We start from the raw sequence: 20,846 nt of genomic DNA on the forward strand, positions 1-20,846 counted from the left end.
GCGGGGCCAGTACCAGAAGCAGTGCTCCTGGGGCCCAAGAAAGGCACTGAGTTGGTCTGGGTGAGAAGGGTCAGGAAGCAGTATTGTTTCCCCAGCTGTCTGGGGCCCCAAGACTAGGAGTGGCGCAGGGCTCAAACTAGGAGTATAGAACGGCGAGGGGGGGGATGGAAGGGCGAATGTCGAGGCCACCTTTTTAATCATGGGATTCTACCAAGGTTAACCATGCTCCACTTGATGGCCTACACTGAAGGACATTTCGGAATGCAAATTAGACTTTATAGGTCTTATCATATATTTAATAAAATGCATTAAATTAGGTGGGAGGCAATTAGGGGAAGTAGGGATAGGGAAGGGTATCTAAAAAACATCAAACTATATTGTTGAAAATAACAAAAATTCAATAAAAATGTATTTATGCTAAAAAACAAAGCAAGCAATTATCAGTTAAATTTCACTAAATCTGTAACACATGAAATGAAAATAAAAAATTTCCTAACCATAATTTTAAAGAGTAAAAAAGAAGTTTAAATGTAATTAACCTGTAGTTAGGTTCAATGGTCCTAATAGATATGACAGGTTATGAAATGAAAACCTCAAAGCCAGGAATGAACTCTCACTTTGGGAATTGTTCGCTGGAGATATCCCATGGATCTGCACACAGTACTGGATATTACCATTGAACCTGATTACCACGAGAACATGGTGGTCAAACCTGAAGACCGTACATATCCGAGACATAGAACAAACAAGAAGAAATCAAGCTGGTACTGACCTTGAAGCAACAAATCTGCTGACTAGCTTTCATAGTAATACAGGTGGTATGCACGGTCTGGGCAGAGCGAGGTAATCATCAATTTTATCAAACTGTTAACACTGCAAGCTGCAATAACCACTGGTTGAAAAAATGCCCACTAGTACAATAATGGCATAAATATTATAGGAGTCACCAACTACAATCTATTTAGACTTAAGTTTTGTGCCACCAAAGAAAGTTCATATCTGACATTATTATCTGGGCCAAGAGCCTGTGACTAGACAGGCCACAGGCCATAGGGAAGAAATTACTGCTATCATTCTGCTAAATAGACATAATATTAAACTGACTGATGATTTTTGTTGTACCCATAGATTACTGTATCTCCCAACGTTCACCGGAGAAAATTCTTTAAGCATCAGATGGTGATTAAGACCCAGAAATTACAAGCAAGCAGAGAATAAGAGGCTGGAGAGTGCTCAGCCCTAAATGGGACACCTGTATCATACCTCTCTTTCCCAAGACTCAGAAATCACTGTGGAAGAGGGGACAGATAGATTGTAAGAGTCAGAAGTAGTAGATGGAATTATATTGTCTGGACAGCACAGGGCGGTTGCACATTTGAACCCAGAGGATTTATGACAGCATGCACTAAGCCTGTGCAAACCCAAGTCAGACAGGGGCCCATCAAGGATGGGGAGGTAGGCAAGAAGCCCTAGCCCAGCCTGAAGATCCACTGACAAGTGATAGATGCTGGGAGAAAAACAGTTTTCCTTATCTTTGTGATGCCTTGTAGGTTGACCAGACTCTAGTGGATAGACCCACACCCAAGAGCACTTAGGAATCAGATTAAAATCAATGGGTCTTTTAAAAAAGAAAAATAATGAGAGAGAGAATGAAATTAGGAGGTTAGTAAGTTGGGGATAGAGACGGGGAATGGCATCAAAATGTTATCAAAACATATTGTATGGAATTTTCAAATCAATAAAATAGCTAGCCAAAAGAAAAACTCTTTTGCACACAAAAGGAAACAAATAATTTAGTAAAGTGAAAGACCACAGAGTGAGTGGTAGAAAATCTTTTCCAGTTACAGATCCTATAGAGGATTAATATCAAGAATATACAAAGAACTCAAACGACAAAATATTAAGAAATCAAAGAACCCAATCAAAAAATGTCTATGAATCTAAACAGACAGTTCTCAAAAGAAGAAACAAAAATGAATGAACATGAGATATCTTAAAAAGTATTCAAAAGGCTGGAGAGATGGCTCAGTGGTTAAGAACACTGGCTGTTCTTGTAGGAAACCTGTGTTTCTATCCCAGCACTCACATGGCAGCTAACAACTGTCCATAAATCCAGTTTCAGGGGATCCAACGGCCTCTTTTGTCCTCCATGGGCATTACACAGCATAGGTGCACTACTTACATGCAGGCAATGCACACATACAAAATAAAAATAATAAATAGAATATTTTTTAAAGTATTCAACATCCTTAGCAATTAGGGCAATGCAAATTAATTATACTTTGAGATTTCATTTCCCACCAGTCAGAATGGCTAAGATCAAGAAACAATTGGCAGTAAATACTAATGAACATGTGGGAAAAGAGAACCCCAAATTCACAGCTGGTATGATTGCAAACTAGTGTGGCTACTGTGGAAATCAATGGGGAGAATTATCAAGAAACTAAAAGTAATAGTGGGCAATAGTGGACCTGGTGGCATGTGCCTTTAATCTTAGCCCTTGTGAGGTAGAGACAGGCATATCTCTGTGAGATCTAGGCCAGTCTAGTTCACATAGTGACCTCCCACCTGGAAGAGACCTTGTCATGTTCATTGCTTCTCTATTTACATCAACTAGGAGATGGATGCATCCTAGATAGATGTTCATCAACTGTAGATGGATAATGAAAATGTGGTACATATACACAATGGAATACTATTTAGCTGTAAAGGAAAATGAAATCATTGATTTTGCAACAAACAGAACTGGAAAATACCATATCGAGTGAGGTAAGAAGGTACAGAAAGACAAACACTGCATGTTCTGTCTATTGGTGGATCTGAGATCGGAATCTTTATGTTTGTGCATATAACCTGAATTAGCTACAGCAGTGAGGTAAGTAGAAATAGACATGGGGAGAGTGAGGATAAGGAGCTGAAGAGAGAGTGGTAGTAGGACACAGAGGCTAAGAAGGGGGAATGGGGAAAATGGGGACGTCTTAACTGGGGTTGAAGAGAGAGGCCCCTATAGGAGGAGATGAACAAGACATGAAATTGAACTGAGGAGTTTTTTAAAACCATAGGGGAACACTATTTTACATGCTGTGTTGGTTAGATTTTGTCAGCTTGACACCAAGTAGAATCACTAGGGAATATAGAATCTATTGAAGAATTGAGGCATCTCCCCCATCAGGCTGACCTGTAGAAACATACATGGCATTTTCTTGACTGATAATTGCCCAGACCATTGAGGGCAATGCCATCCCTGGGCTGATCAGCCTGGGAAATATGGGAGAAGTAGCTGAGCAAGCCAGGGGAAGTAAACCAGTAAACAGCATCCCTCCATCATCTCGGATTCAATATTGCTTTCAGGTTCCTTAGTTCTTGGCCTTATTTCTCTCTATGATAGATTATAAACCATAAATCAAATAAACCGTTTTCTCCCCCAAGTTTACTGAATGTTTTCTTGCAGCAACAGAAAACAAACTAGGACACAAGCTTACCTAAAAATGCATGCAATACATATGTATGGACATACATAGATAGTATAAATGGAGTTATGCCACACTAGGTGAAAATGTTCCCCCAAGAATCCATATACTACCCTCAAAATAACATAGGCTAGTTCCATTGCCCTTGGCTGCCTCACAGAACTTGAAGATGAGATTGCATTGCTAAAGACGCTACACCTTTGTACTTTTAGAACACAGTATTTAGAAGAGGAATCAAGCTAATGCTGATCTAGAAGCCTCCTCCTTGAATACTAGCTCTTAGAGTTTCAGATGGCACTATGCAAGTTACCAACTGTGAAAAGCAATCAGCAGTCCTACTTAGCTGTAAAGGCTGAGACCCAATACAGTGAAAAATCCAGCAAGGTATCACCAATGGTGCAATAGTGTGACTTTGATTTGGGGAATAATCAACAGCTATCTAATTGGACTTAAGGCCTCCTCAGTAGGAGGGAGCTCATGCCAGGTACCTTAAACTCAGCCAACTGCCTGTGGCTGAAGAGAGCATATGCCCTAGAGGAGAGCCTACTACTGCCATTTCCCTAAATCCATATAGCTGCTGATTGCATTCTAAATATGTATCCTTTTGTCCAGAGATAAGTGCACCTCTCACCACTAATCAAAGAAAGTTGTTTTTATACAAGATAGAGTCTACTATAGAGATCTAGAAGTGGTCAAAATGCAGAGAATAAGTGACCATGGATTGCCCAGCTACAACTGGTACATTTACAACACCACTCAACACCCAAGGCTCAGGTAACATCAAGGAAGAGGGAATGGAAAGTTCATAAGAGCCAAGAGACTAGGATGCCTGCATCAGGACAATGTGTTCTAGACATGGCAGGAAAGGTGTATCAATGGACTCTCAATAATAGGATCGCTTAAAGAAGACTTGCATAATGAACACACCCAGTGACATTGACATGCCAATGTGGATGGGGAAATATCTCAAGATCCCACCCTATATGGAGAACTATATGTAATCAATGATTTGGAAGGCGAGGAGAATCAATTTTCTCCAGGGACAAGACCCCAGTAGGTTATCCAATCCCAAGTGGTCAGCCCTAAATACGTGTTCATTCAAGCAACACTAAATGGACTCAATAAATAATATGCATACTTACATATGTTTTTCTGTGCATTTAAATATATACATATAAACAGTTACAGAAGAACTGGCCATGAATTTGAGAGGAAGTGGGGATGAGACATTGGGAGGAGTGAGAGGAGAGGAAGGAGATGGAAATGATATGCAATGTATTCATCTATAAAATTTTCAAAAAATATTTTAAAAGGTTTAAAGGGAAGATATTTGCCCAAATTTAAGACAACATTAGTGTGCATTTAAGAGTGAAAATACATTTTAAGTTTATAAATAATCAAGATTATCACCTAAATTGGATGATTACCTCTCCCTGAAAACAAAAAAGGTAACCCCTTTAAATTACCATCAAGATTATGTCCTGAAGTTGTGTTTTCTGAGTTTTTCTCTTCTACTTAATGTGGAGATTAGACAAATCTAGCAAGTGATTTAATCCCTCTGTGCTTCAGTTTCTCAACTTTATGAAAGAAAAAATAAATATTCCTCTCTTACAAGGTCATGTTTCTCATTAAAACAGTGTAACACACATAAGGTTCTCAAACAGTACTTAACACATAATAAGACCACAAAACAGGCATGGGACATCATTTCAAAGAGATTTAAGGAACTTCCCCCCCACACACATACACCCTGAGAAAAGTTCAATACAATTTGGAAAGTTGGTTTGATCAGACATCAAATCAATAAGTTATTAAAGTTAATTTTTTATATTTTATTTATTATTTTTATTTTATGTGTATGAGTGCATTGCCTGCATGTGTGTAAGTTTATCTGTGTCATGCAATGCCCGCAGAGGTCAGAAGAAGGCATAAGATCCCCTGGAACTGGAGTTATGGAAGGTTGTTAGCCACCGTATGGGGGCTGGGAATCAAACCCCAGTCCTCTGCAAGAGTAGTCATGGCTCTTAGTTAAGGGCCATGACTACTGAACCATCTCTCCGCCCCTTCTACTAATTTTATATTTTATTAGTTATTAAAAAGTTTTAATCATCTTTTATTTAATGTGTACGTTTTGCCTGAATGTGTGGAAGCAGGACATGTACACAAGTGCACTACCTTCGGAGGTAGAAGAGGGCATAGAATTCCCGAGTTGCAGACAGTTGTCAGCTGTCATGTGGGTGCTGGAAACCAAACCCGGATCCTCTGCAAGAGCAGCCAGTACTCTTAACCACTAAGCCATCTCGCTAGTCCTTGAAGTTATTTCTTATTGGATTAAAGGGGAACTAGATCAATCTATTAAGTTTTTTATTTGTTTTTAAACTGTGGTATGTAACAATTTATTCTGTTCTTATTTACCAAAACTTTGAAATACTCTCCTACTTTGTCTCCTATTAACTTTTTTCATATCTCTTTTTTATTGGGGGGGGCACTCCTTGAGGCTTCCTCAATAGCTCACAGAGTGGCTAGAAGCAGTTAGACTAGACAGAAAGGAGTCACTCATAGGAGCCTAAAATGACATCAGTTAACTCAGAATTTAACTGATTATTGTAGAGTATAATTTATTTTTGTCATCATTGTTATAACTAGATAACTGCAATTATTTTTCACTTTTTAATACTGAAAATTTTTTTTCCTCCTTCACAACAAATCTGCAATGTTAGAAGAAACAACCCTCTGTCACTTCTACAATCTTAAGGAAAAGAATCTTTGCTAAAAGGATTTCAGGCTTCATAATAAGAAATGAAAAGATTGGCTCTAGGATGCAATGTCTATGAAAGATTTCAGTTATTTATTTACAACCAGTACACATAGATTTTTTTACTTCCATTCTCTGCAAATTACCTGAGCAGATAACAGAAGGAAAAAAGGGTGTCAGTCTTTTCTAGTAAGAAGCACTCTGAAACCTTTCCTTTTACTCCCAAAAAAGTCTCATTTTGGGTAGCAATACAGTTAGCTAGAGCTATAATTATTATCTATCAACGTCTAATTGCCCATTGCTGAACTTCTAGAAAGAACTACCAGCAGAAAGAAGTGTATATGTCTGTGCATGTCTGTGTGTGTGTGTGTGTGTGTGTGTGTGTGTGTGTGTGTATTAGAAAAGGCAGGAAATGGTCCCCCAAACTTGCACCATCACAATATCTACTTTTTAAAAAATTTGTTATTTATTATTTTTATTTTATGCATATGAGTATATTGCCTGCAGGTAGGTAAGTGCACCCATGTCATGCAATGCCGGTGAAGGACAGAAAGGGCCATCAAATCCCCTGGAACTGGATTTATGGACAGTTGTTAACTGTCATGTGGGTGCTGGGATTCGAACCCAGGTCTTCTGCAAGAACAACCAGTGTTCATAAATGCTGAGCCATCTCTCCAACCCCTACAATATCTACTTTTTAAGAAAAAATTTAAATCAAATGTAGAACCCCTCCCTCATCCATGCTCCACCATCGGATTTCATGCATTCTGCATATATATGATGTGCTATCCTGTTAAGCATTTGTATCCACATGTCCCTTTTTACAAGTTCATTAACTGGAGTCTAGTCAGCACATCTAGAGTCACTCCCTTAAAGAAGATTTACTCTCCCTCACCCAACGGTAATCAGTTGCCAATAGTTCTTCTGCTAGGGTTGGGACCTGCTGCCCATTTCCCTCGTTCTATGCTGGGCTTTTGTCTGTTTGAGTCAACATGGGTCTTGTGCATGCCATCACCATTGCTGCATTTCATATGAACAAGTTCTCAGAGGCCTGAAAGCCTCTGATTTCTTATGTTCATGAACCAACCCTGGCTCTTACAGTCTTTCAGCCCACACTTCTGCAGTGGTCCTTGAGCCACAGGTAGAAAGGTTTAATATAGGAGTCCTATCCAGGGACACCCACTATGTAGTCTCTTATTCTCTTAATGGTGACTATCCAGACTCTTTGACAAACTTGTTGTCTGTCTCCCAACCCTATCTACTCTTTTATCTATGGTCAATTTCTCCTATATGAATAGATAGCTGCTAATAGGATATAAATCCCTTTTAGAGTGGAGTGCAAGTCATGTCTACTACCTCATCTATTTATATGACACCTTGTAAAAGGATGAATGTTTCAAAATTTTTCTTGCCCTAAGGAAATAACGTTTTGATCTGATCATTTGCTAATTTTTCAACATTCAGTAATTTTATGAACTGAATGTCTGTGAATCTCCAAAATGTGTAGGTTGAAATTTCAACATTTCACTTGATAGTTCTAGGATCTGGGCTGCTTGAAACAATTAAGCCTCAAAGTTGGACCCTCATGAGTGTAAGTTACTGTCCTATAAGAAAAAGTGCCACAGTGCTTCCCTCTCTCTCTCTCTCTCTCTCTCTCTCTCTCTCTCCATGTGTGTGTTACAAGTCATAAGAAGACACAAAAGAACACTAATTGTGCATTCAGAAAGTAACATCTCTCCAAACACCAGATGTATCAATGGCTGAGACTTTCCAGCCTCTAGAATTATGAGGAATAAACTTCTGCTATTTAAACCAATCAGTCTATGATAATTTTTCTATTAGCTAAGACTAAGAGAATATCAAAAACTTCCTGTCTATGAATTCATTAGAGATTATAGAGACAGAATCATCATAAATCTCTCTCGGCTTTCTCTCTATTTCGGCTTTCTCTCTCTCTCCCTCTCTCTCTCTCTCCCTCTCTCTCTCTCTCTTCTTATTTAATATTCTTCTTTTTAGATACTGAAGAAGAATCCTCTGATAAATAGTCCAATAATGTATCTGTCTGTATAGCTAATCATATATTTCCTTCTAATCATCTGTTCTCTAGCCATCAATTTCTACTTTCACATTTCAAATTGTATAATTTTTCACATGTTAAATTGTAATTCAGATCTAAAGGCTTAGAATTTGAAAGTTTAGAAATTACCTTTTTATAAAAGTTCATTCAAGTCATATTATCATTTTCAAGTTTATTTTTCTTTTGTTTTTTGTTTTTTTGTTTTTTTTTTTTATTTTGAGAGGGTCTCCATGTATCCCCAGCTGACCTGGAATTCCCTGTGTAGATCAGACAGGTCTCCATTTAACAGAGATTTTCCTGCCTCTGCCTCCAAAGAACTGGGAATAAAGGTTCTGTACTGCCATGTCTGGCACTTTTAAAGTTTTAAAAGTCCTGTTTCTAAGTGGATTCAAGAGAACTGAAATAATGCTAACTTCTTTTTAATCTTTCCCGTGCTTTGCCCCAAAACCTATAACATAAAGAAAAAGAGCATCCTTAACTATTACTAAAAGTTAAAAATGACACCACATTTAACTTATGTATTACCACTACTGCTACCATTTTTATTAGTATTTATGTGTGAGTGCTGGCACAAGTTTTTCATGACATCTGTGGATGTCAGAAGACAACTTTCTGAAATTGGATCTCTCTTGACACTGTAGGTTCACAGCAAGTGTTTTCTACCCATCGAGGCATCTGGAAATCTTCCAAAATCATAACATATAAGTAAAATACATGTCTACTAAAAAATTCCAATTCAGATAAATGGCTCAGTAGTTAAGACCCCTTACTTCTCTTTCACAGGACCAGAGTTCAGTTCCCAGCTTCCACATTTGGTGGCTCATAACCACCTGTAACTCTAGCTCCAGAGGATCCAACACCTTCTTTTAGTCTCCACAAGCACCCGCACATATGTGGCATACATTCACACATAATTATAAATAAAAGTAAAAATAATCTTTGAAAAGCCAAAGGGAAATATATTAACTCAAAATACCACCGAAAAATACACACACAATATCTGAACATAAGTGCATGTGTATACCTGAAGGCTAACTAACAAGAAACACCATGCCAGACATGAGAAACATGCCTTCGAGTTGTTGGTCAGGGTAGTCCAAGAGATTCCCAAAATAACATAAGCTATTACCCTAGCCTTGATTACCTCTTAGAACTTGAAGGTAAGACCCTATTGCTAAAGACAGGACATACTTCAGACATAGGACTTGTAGCAAGGGAGCTGAAACCAACGTGGAAGCCTTCTTCCTGAAGACTAGCTCTCATAGTTCTACAGGATACTATTCAAGCTGTTAAAGGAGAAAATCAATCAATGGTCCAACCCAGCTCAAAAATCTAACAACCACAATGACTGGCCCAGCAAACTATATTGGTGCAGTGGCTGCACTTTTGTCTAGGGTGTAATCAACAGCTATCTAATTGGATGTAAAGCCCTTTTGATGGAGGGGAACTCATGGGTGGCACTGTAAATACAGCTAAATACACATGGCTGGAGATGTCATAGATCCCAGAGAAAATTCTATCTCTATCACATCTCTAGACAAATGTAATTTCTAACTATGATAAATATGGATTCTTATATTTTCAGACAAGTATACTATACACTACTTATCAAAGAATCTTCCTTTTTCAACAGATGGAGGCTATTACAGAGTTCCACAACTGGTCACACACAGAGAATACACATCTATACGGAGCCTTTGCACCTAAGGCTCATGGAACATAGCAGAACGTGGAGTAGAGAGAATACTAATTCATCCCCCAACTCTCACCTGCGAAGCTTCCTTATACAACATAGTGTGATGCACACAGAGGTCACAACTGGCTAAGTTTTAGAGAATAAGGGACTGGAGAATGTGTGTGTCCCTTAATGGGACTCTTATGTTAAACTTCACTTATCCATGGCTCAGGAGCCATGGCAGAATAGGGGGCAGAAAGATTGCTCGGTGTATGAACATAAGGAAGCAGAAGCTTTCAGGTCACTGGAAACTCGCTCATATGAACCTGAAGCAATGCTGACAGCATGCACAAGGCCAATGCTGACTCAATCAGACAAAAACCCAGCGGTAGAACAAGGGAAATAGGCAGCGGACCCCAAGCCTAGACAAGTAACTATTGGCAACTGATTACTGCTGGATGAGGAATAGTAGATCGTCTCTAAGGGAGTGACTCTGGATACGTTGGATGGACTCCATTGGATGAACTCGCACCAAAGGGCACATGGGTACAAATGTCTGACTGGAAAGGGGACTTACCATATATGCAGAATGCAAGAAATCTGGTGACACTCTATGGGAATGCCCAGATGGGGGAGAGGACCTAAATTTGATTAAGATGTGTTATATGAAACACAAAAACTCAATAAAAATTTTAAAAATATTTCAACATGCATCTCATCCACAACATCAGAATTGGATTATATGAAAGAAGAGGATTAAGGAAACTTGAGGAAGGGAGGATGAGCATGAAAGACAGAAAAGATATGAGGACGAAAGTCATCTGAGAAGGTGAAAGCCCAGCATAGTAACCACTAAGGCAACCCATAATCAAGGACAGCTCAATAGCAACAAGCACATTCAAAAGGTAAGTTTTGTTTCTTAAAATCATCCTCTAGCAATAGGAATAAGTGCTGAAATGGTTAATTCAAGAATGGCAAAATATACACAATATGAGAAGAAAATTGTATCACTATTAAATAAATGCTTAAGCATATTTAATCTTTAGTTAGTGTACATTAATTTTACAAAACAGTTTCATGAGAACACTCTTATGCAGCTAGTAAGGTATTTGATTCTATTTGCCCATCTCTTGTCTATACAGACCCACCTCCCACTGATCCCTTCTTTATTTCCTAATAGTCTTCCTTCTATTTTCACATTTTTATTGATTTCACATATGAAAATAAATGTGTTAATATTGTTTCTGAATCGAGTTTATTTCACTTAATATGATGCTCTCTGGTCCTACCCATTTTCCCGAAGATGAATACTTTCATTTTCTTTGTGGTGGAATAGAACACTATTCTCTATGTATACAATATTTTATTTATCCATTCATCTCTTGATGGATACCTTGACTGATTCCATAATATGCCTATTATGAATAGTATTGAAATAAACACAGGTGTGCAGGTATTTCTATTGAATACTGTCTTTGATGGCTTCAGCTCTAAACCCAGTAGTAAAGCTGAATCATGTAGTAGTTCTGATTTTAATTTTATGAAACGCCTCTACACTAATGTCTATAGAAGCTACAAATTTAAATTCCCAGTAACAGTTTAGATGGTTCCCTCCCCCATATCCTCACCCATATTTATGGATAAGAACAAAACAATCTTGATAAGTTATATCAAAGTGACACAGGAATCAAGTAAAAAGTTCCTAATGATCAAACATAGAAATGTTTGAGGGAAAAAAAATAAGGAAGGAATGGATTATAGGTCATAGTATGTAGCATTAAACAAATACACTTGGATCCACACTGGTAATAATAAATAACTGTGTAATTAAATAAATGGAATCACCAATTCTGTGCAGAACAATTCCATATAATGGATGTTCTTTACCCCTTCTTAAGCTGTGGGGTTAAATCTTGAACTAATTAAATAAAAGCACATTTGACTTTCATCCAAGGACTATAGTATAGAAAGGGGTCGGGGGGGGGATATTAGTTTCACAGTGGAGAAATCTAAGAAATGCAGCTGCAGTATCTAGGGGCATTTGACAGCATAAGTGGTGGATAATCCTCAGAGGTGTTGAAGCCATAAAAAAAGTAAAGACTGAGAAACAGACTGCTAGGAAGAAATAACAAACAAAGACAATGTAGGATCAATCCTAAACAGAACCCAGGGGAAAGTTTAGGAGAATGAACACTTTTTGTGATTTAGTCAATTGTGTTAAAGAAGTTTAATTTCCTGGTCATGATAACTTCACTCAAGTTGTAAAAGATATAATGTTGAGTAAAGTAAAATGAGAGGTAGGTGGAACCTATATTTTTGTAACTTTCCTGTAAGACTAAAATTACTTCAGAAGGAAAAAGGAAAAAAGACTAAACATGTCAGCATACACCCATCAAACACAGCACAGTTATCACCACCATCATGAATAGCAATAATATATTAAAAGGTGCTAGGAGTTACTAAACATCATTTTTCTGTTTATTGATACTGACTACTGACTGTCCACAGTGGAGGACAAATAGGTAAGTTCAAGGAAGACAATCAGAAAGTCAGACCTGCTCCCTGTTGAGACAGCCACATCACTTCATGTCTTACAGAGAAACAGTGTTTCAGCATATGTAGTTGTTAACTTGCCTTCCTCAGGAATTTTAAGTAAATAAAAGGTGGAGGATAAAGTACTTACTGTGCCCATGTGAAGACCAGAGTTCAGATTTACACACATACATACATGCAAAAACTTGAAATAAAAAATGGTACTAGGGTATGGTAAAAAGGTGTCATGTCTGAACAACGCAATTTTGATGAAGAAATTATTACTCTTCTCCTCGTGTTCCATTTGCTGTAGGATGAGATTGTGCAACTATTTAGTCTTCTGGAAGCCACTGGGCTGAATTGTCTTGTGCATGTACCTCAAAAGCAAGTTATGTTCTCCTGTTGAAGATTTGCCGATGTCTTAACTCCCAGTACCTCAGAATGTGATCTATCTAGAAATGAGAGCCATTGGTAATGTGATTATTAGGATATGCCAATGTAGGTTGAGCTCTGCGTTCAGTAGGTCCATGTAAGACAGAGACGGGCAGGGAGAAGATCAAACAGGGACTAAGGAATTGTATTTGCAATCCAGGAATGCCAAAGAGCACCAGCCACAACCAGAAGCTAAGAATGGGCAGAGAAGGAAGTTTTAGAGAAAGAATATTGTCCTGTCAAGATCTTGACTATGGGCATCTAACTTTAGGAACTGTGAGAGAAGAAATTTCTGTTGTTTATGCAGCCACATCTATAGTACTTTAGTACTTTGTTAGGGCAGTCCAAGGACACCCATACGAGGAGGAAAGAACAGTTCTATCTTAGGAAGCTATACATCTGGCTAATGCACAGTGTTCCCAGAGCAAAGCAAAGAGTTTCAGGGAGGAATGATACGGTAGAATGGGCCAATAGAGAAGATGGATCCATTCCCCTGCTGCCAGGATTAAGTGCACAGGGACGGATGCATGAGACTGGAAACATAATCCTCCAGAGAACCGTGGAGCACAGCAGAGGAAAATGGCATGACCTCATCAGCAGGACTATAAGGCTGAGACTCACAAGGGATCCACTGACTAATGAGGTTGCTTGGATTTGAACCATTCAATAAAAGATTACCACTAGTCCCTATCAAGCCCATTATAAACAAGCAAGGAGTCCCAAGCAAGCCCAGGGACAAAAAAAAAAAAACAAAAAAAAAACACCTTACATATTTTCGCTGTTCTATCATCCTCTTTCCTCAATAACCAAGAGCTTCCTGCAGTTAGGGAGGTGATTGGAAAGTGTATCTGAGTCACGTGACTATGATGAAACAGGATGGAGGGCTGCTGGGCAGAGAAGGAAAAGGAGAGTTTTACTGCAGATACATTTAAGACTTTAAATTTTAAAAGACTGAGCCTTAAAAGTTAAAATAATTATAACCTAAAGAGATTAAAAAATGCTGTGAAAATGGAGTTATTGAGAAAAGTATTGGCTCCCCTGAAGGAAAAAGAAATAGTTGTGCACTGTTTTCCCATCAAAAAAAATAAAACTTTTGTGTTTATAATCCAGTAATCCATGACCTTAGTAAACTGTAGTTATAAGAGTAATACTAGTAATAGTATAATAATAGCTAATATTATTTCCTTCTGTCTTGTCTAAAATGTTCCTTATCTAAAGGTAAAAGAAGGCTTTCTTTTCTATTTATCTGCAGGCAAAGCTACTCTTGATCATAACAGAACAAAGTGTTATTGCTAAGTGAAGGATTCAAAGGGATCAGCTCAGTGCATTTGGCAAGGCCTATGGGCTTCTAAATGATGAACACTTTAGGAAGTGATGCTGGAGGGGGAGAGGTCTCTGGGGAGTCTTGTGCCTTGAAATTCAATGCTTTCCTTTGGGGAGTAATTCATTAGGAAATGAGAAAGCAAAAGCTCTGTCAAGAGGAAGCTTTTGAAACTATTACTGGGTTTTAATCAGCAGGCTTGCTTTTCCATTAAGAAACAAGAGGAAACATTTGCTCTGGTCAGACAACTCTTTCAACAGGAGAATTTGCTAGATTTTAATAAGACAAAGTATTCAGAGGCCTAGCAAAGGGTCCACCTCTAGAGGTTTGCAGAGTTCTGAGTCAGGAAAATTGAAAGCATTTTCGATAATAATGAAATTTGTAGAAAGTACTTACCTTCCATCAGTTGCGTTGCTGTGGCTTTTTTGTTCTGGAACTTGAATTCTTTATTTTTATTTTAGTTGAGCTAATTAATTTTTATTATAAGAATTTCATACATAGGTATTATATTTTCATTATTTTATTCATCCCAGTTCCCTTCAACTCCTCCCATGTTCCCCAAATCCTCACAATTTCTTGTCTCTTTTTTGTTATGTATGCATACATATATTGATAATATATATGCACACATATATATGCATAAACATATATGTATATAGTATACTCTGAGTTCATTTAGTGACATTCCTGTGTATCTATGTTTAGGGCTGCCACTTGGGTATTAGATAACCTCTCTCAAGGAGCTAGTCTCTGGAGAAAACTGATTTTCCCTCCCTCAGCATCCATTGATTGCCTATAGCTCCTCATCTTGAGGAGAACACTGTGAAATTTTCCCCATCCACCTGAGCATGTCAACTGATTTTTTCATTAAGCAGATCTCTTTGGACTTCCATATTGTAGCTATTTCATGAGTACAGCTTCCTTATGTCCAAAATGCATTAACTCAGAGCAGATAACCTGTCTCTCTGGCTTTTATAGTCTTTCTACTCCCTCTTCCATGATCTTCCATAAGTCTTAGGTATAGAGGTTGCATTAAAGATGACTCCCAGACAGTAACCAAGCATAGAACTGGGAAAAAGAACAGCAGACCTCAATCTTTTCTAAAGGAATATTGGCAGCTGGTTGCTGCTAGATGAGGAAGAGCTGATGTTCCTAAAACAAGGAACTCTAGATAGGCTGACTAGATTCAGTGGCTGGACAAGCACTGGAGAACGGCTGGGGGAGCCAACAAGATAGTGGACAGTAACAGGGATGACAGAGTATATGAGCTCCACTGAGGGGGAGGGAGACTATGGGAGGGTACCATTTGGGATGTGGGTATATAGACAAATAAAATTGTTTGGGATGTTCTGTATGAAATACACATAAAAAATCAATTCAAAAATGAGTTACATTTGAGGAAGAAGCATAAAAATTTGTTCCTTGTTAATTAGTAGAGGTGAAACACATTACTACTGAAATCTACCCGATAATTTTATATCCATGCTCAGGTGGCTCTCAGAAAGTAACCGACTGTGACTAGTAATAATCAGATACATAGAGATTAGAGATGTATGTGCAAACATGTATTAGTAGCATTAAAAATGAGTTTTTCTGTGTGAAACAGTATATTTTTAAATGAAATGGAGATCATTTTTAAAGGTTAGAGAAACTCATTCAATTTTATTTCTTATAGGGTTTACACTGAGTTCAATATTGTATAACTGTGTTAATTCAACTGTGTATCTAAAGATTTACAGCCAATACTGAAAGAGATGAATCTTTGCTCTGGAACTTGTTATTGAATATGTTAATGTTGTAATGAAACACTTCTTCTAATCATATAGTTATTAAATAAATAACTAAAAAAAATAAAAATTTAAAAAGAAATAGTTCATAAATATAAAAAAGGATGTGTCACTTAGCAGGGGGCACATGATAGTCATTCATTCTCTGTGTTTAAGCAGTTGTGGAACTTTGTATTAGTTTTCATCTATGGCAAAAAGAAGCTTCTTTGATGAATGGCAAGAACTATATTGTTTCTATTGTATATAAAATGATGTGTGCTTAAAACAATGCAAGAAATGCAATGGTCCAGGGAACTGACAGAAGTAGGTTCTTCTCTAGGATCTATGACCTCTCCAATCGTGTGTACTTTGTTATGTCTACAGTACCGTGCATGAATTCTCTTACACTGAACAGGCTTTAAGCACAATTAAATAGCTGCTGACTACCCTCAAGATAAAAGCGCCACTGCTGCACCAAAAGAGATAATTTACTGGGCTGGTCATTGTTGTGGTATGTAGGCTTTACAGCTGGTTAGGACCATTGATTGACTGGTTTTCTTGATTAATAGATTGCATAGTATTTGTTGATACCATGAGAGCTGGTCTTAGCCTTGTAAAGCTAGATTTGTGACCTTAGGAAAATATTTCCATCTTTCTGATCTTTAATGTCACAAACTATGTTCAAAATCACCTACATCCATAATGGAGTTTCCCTAGTGTGTAGAGACTGTAGGGGTAGGGACTACTAAAGAATACTGACATCCTGGGGTGTAAAAGGCTTACTCTTGAAATAATTATTAATCAGTTAAATGTGCTCTTTCCTTTGACAGATGTTTGGTTATGCTTCACTTTTCCTTGACTGTATAAACTAAATCAGTATATTTCTTAATTAAAAATGAGGCATGTGAACCGTATTACTTAGCAGCAGCACCAGCATTGAATCGCAGCCTTCCTCACAGCACTTCAGTTCTGAATCTTTTCCTTCTTTTCCCTCTACTTTCACAGAGAACTGTCAACAAAGTAAAATAAAAATGCAATAAAAAAGTAAAAGTTTGAAATTGAGAGCCCAACAGGACAGATGCAGGACTTTACAAACAGTGCAAGGCTTTCAGCAGTGATTTGAAGAACAAAAGAAATAAAGAACACCCTTAGAGTAGAACAAGGTATTTTTTGTCTTTGCTCTCTCTTGCTCCATTGTACACAAGACTGGCTTATTTTATATGTATGTCAAAAAGATGGCACATAGCCAAATACCTGTCAAGGGAAAGAACATATTTGACAGGCAAACACTTATTTAAGCCTAAGCTCCTTAAACTGATGGCATGTGTATCTTTAAAGGTTTAACACAGAGAGAGAATACCTACATGTCATGGAAACTCCTTTAAATAGGTTATTTAGAATATGGTGAAGTATATGGATAGCAAAACAACCAATTTAGAAGATACTACAGCGAGACATGAAAAAGTAACATCTGCTGGATGTGGTGCTGTAAACCTTTGATCCCAGCACATATGAGGCAGAGGAAGAAGAAGCTCTGTGAGACTGAGGCCAGCTTGGTCTATATAGTGAATTCCAGGCCAGGTGGGGCTACAGGAAGAATCTGTCTCAAAAAAATAAGAAAGAAAAAAAAGTAATAACTGTGTGTACAAAAATTTTACTCAGTTATTTTCTTATCTCATCAGAAAATAATTATATATGAAACTTCATATCTCTGCCTTCCTTAGAACATCAACCTTAAAATCAAGGCTGAATGCTTACCATGACCTGTGAGGCTATCCTTAGGAGGGTCTTGCCCACCTCTTTGGTCCCTTTGGACTCATTCGTACTTTAGTCCTTGTTCCAGTAATATTAAGCTTTCAGTTGTTCAGATATGTTATTCTCCTTCCTATCTGGTAGAAGTCATATGTGCTATTCACTTCAACTAATCATTTCTAACTTGGGATCATTCTGATTTCTGCCAAGACCATATTCTTAAAGAGTCATCGTCTTTGGATACATATTCAAGAGCAATATGGCTGGACCATGTGCGAGTTCTATTTCTAACTTTTTAAAGTATCTCCACACTGATTTCTATAGTGGCTACACCAGTTTCTATTCCCACCAGAAATGAATAAATGTCCTTTTTCCATACAATAACAACCTTTTTGTTTGTTTGTTTTGGTTTTTGTTTTTGTTTTAGATCTTAGCCATTCTGATCATGGTAAGATGAAATCTCAAAGTACTTTTAATTTGCATTTCCCTGATGACTAAAGATGTTGAATATTCTTATAAATATTTCTCAGTCATTGTGTTTCATCTTTTGAGGAATCTGTGTTTAGTTCCTGGCCCCATTTTTTCCCATCTTTTTGAAACAAGTTCTCCCTGTAGCCCCAGCTGGCCTGGAACTCGCCATTTAGAAAAGCTGGTTGTACTCTCAGAGATTCACCTGCCTATGCCTCCCAAGGGCTGGGATTAAAGGTGTGCACACAACATCCTACCTGGTCTTCATTTTTAATTGGGTTATTTCTTTTTTTGATGTTTAGTTTTTTAAGTTCTTTACATCCTAGATACTAACCCTCAGTCAGAAGTATAGCTGTTAAGTCTTTTCCCATCCTGTAGGTCGCCCCCTCACTGGAATGATGGTGTCTTTGCTGTACAGAAGCAGTTCCATTTCATGAGATTCTACTTGTCAGTACTGGAATTCAAGCTTTTGTTTTCAGTGTCATGTTCAGATAGTCCTTTCTTGTGCATATAAGTTCCAACACATTCCTTAATGTCTCCTCTTTCAGACTGAGGGTATCACGTCTTATGTTGAGGGTCTTGATCCACTTGGAGCTGAGTTTTGCATATAATGAAACATAAGGTTCTGATTTCATTCCTCTGTAACCTTTTAGTTGACTAGCACTGTTTGTTAAACATGCTATCTTTTTTCTAATGTGTATTTTTGGCCCCTTTGTCAAAATTCAGGTGTCTTTAAGTGCATGGATTTAAATATGGGTCCTCAACTCTGATCCACTGATCAATGTGTCTGTTTTTATGTCCATATCATGGTCTATAGTATAATTTAGCTCTGTATCTTATTACAGAAATGCCTGTTCATCGTGCTCGTTGTTGCCTTTTCACAATAGCCAGGAAATGAAAACAATCTAGATTTCCACTAAATGATGAATGAAACTGAAAACATATTAATTTTCAGAAATGAATATTATTTAGCTGTTAAGAAAACAAAATTATGAAACTTTCAGGTAAATGAATGGAACTGGAAAAATCATCCTGAGTGAGGTAGCTCAGATCAAGAAAGACAAAAGTCACATTCTCTGTCATAAGTGGATGCTAACTTTGACTCTTCAGATATGTGTGTTTCAATGAGAAAATACAAAGCGGTAAAGAAATCAATAAAGGGCTATCGGCATTAGATAGGCTACAGTGATATAAAGTAGGAAAGGGGAATTATAGACTAGGAAGAGTTAAATGGCGTGGGACATGGAAAGAGGATGGAGTGTGGGGCAGAATAACTAATACTGAAGGCTTTTGGAAAATTACCTGTGGAAACCTACTTATGTGGGTTTCTTAATGTATATAAATATACAATATAAAAGAGTTTAAATGGAGTCACTCAATAGCCAGACACCATAGACTACCAAATAAAAAGCCCAATGCCAGAAATGGACTTCGTCTTTTGAAGCTATTGACCACCCCAGCAATACTGACAATTGCCATAGCTCCTTGTTACTCAGAAGAACTTGATGGTAAGACACTGTTACAGAAGATACTATATACATGAGTTATAAAACAAGGAAAAGTCACGCTGGTACTGACCTTAAAGCTTCATCTCTACTGGTTAGTTTCAACATGCTGGGTGGTCTTATGTATGCTACTGGAAGAAAAAGTTTGTGCATCTGTGGACTCGAAGCTACAGTAACAGCTGGCCTGGCAGGATATGCCCATTATGCTATATTGTCCCGAGAGTTTTGGGAGCAACAAACCATCTTCGATCAGATTTAAGGTCTGTTTCACAAGATGGGTCCCATACATAGCACTTACAACAGGCCTAGGAACCTGTGGCTAGACAGGCCATAGACCATAGGGGAAAATCTACTACTATTCTGCTAAACGGGCATTATATTAAGCCAAGTCTTAATGCCTTATTTTTATATCCATAGATTAGTGCATCTCTCAGATCTCACCAGAGAAACTTCTCCTTGAAACAGATGGCAGTTAACACAGAGACCTACAACAGATGGATGTGCAGAGGATAAGCAACTGCAGAGTGTACCTGTACCAAACCTTTGCCTCCCAGGCTTTGGGTTCATTTCAGAGAAAGAGTGGAAAGTTTGTAAGAGCCAGAGGTGGTGGATGACTATAAGAAGATTTTTCCAGACAGCAAGACAATCACCTATATGAACTCATGGTAACTGGATCAGCAAGTACAAGGCATATGTAAACTCAATTCAGATAAATTCCCAACATAGGTGGGGTAAGGTTGGTAAGAAGCCCCAACCCAAGCTAAAGAACTATTAACAGCTGTTACCTTCTGGGAGAGAGTCAGTTTTCTGCATGGATGTGAACCTGGGAATTGACCAGAGTCCAGGAGAATGAATGGATTGGATGCACACCAAAGAGTGTTTGGGGCCACAAATTAGATTTGATAAGGCTTAAATACAATAGAAGTTCTGCAGGCTGGAGAGATGGCCCAGTGATTAAGAGCACTGGCTGCTCCTACAAAGGACCCGGGTTCAATTCCCAGCTCCCACATGGTGGCTAACAATCCTCACTAGTTTCAGGGGATCCGACGCCCTCTTCTGACCTCTGCAGACATTGCATGACACAGATGTACAT

Source organism: Nannospalax galili, unplaced genomic scaffold (assembly GCF_000622305.1).
Source record: "Nannospalax galili isolate Female #2095 unplaced genomic scaffold, S.galili_v1.0 scaffold203, whole genome shotgun sequence".
Classification (NCBI taxonomy): Eukaryota; Metazoa; Chordata; class Mammalia; order Rodentia; family Spalacidae; genus Nannospalax; species Nannospalax galili.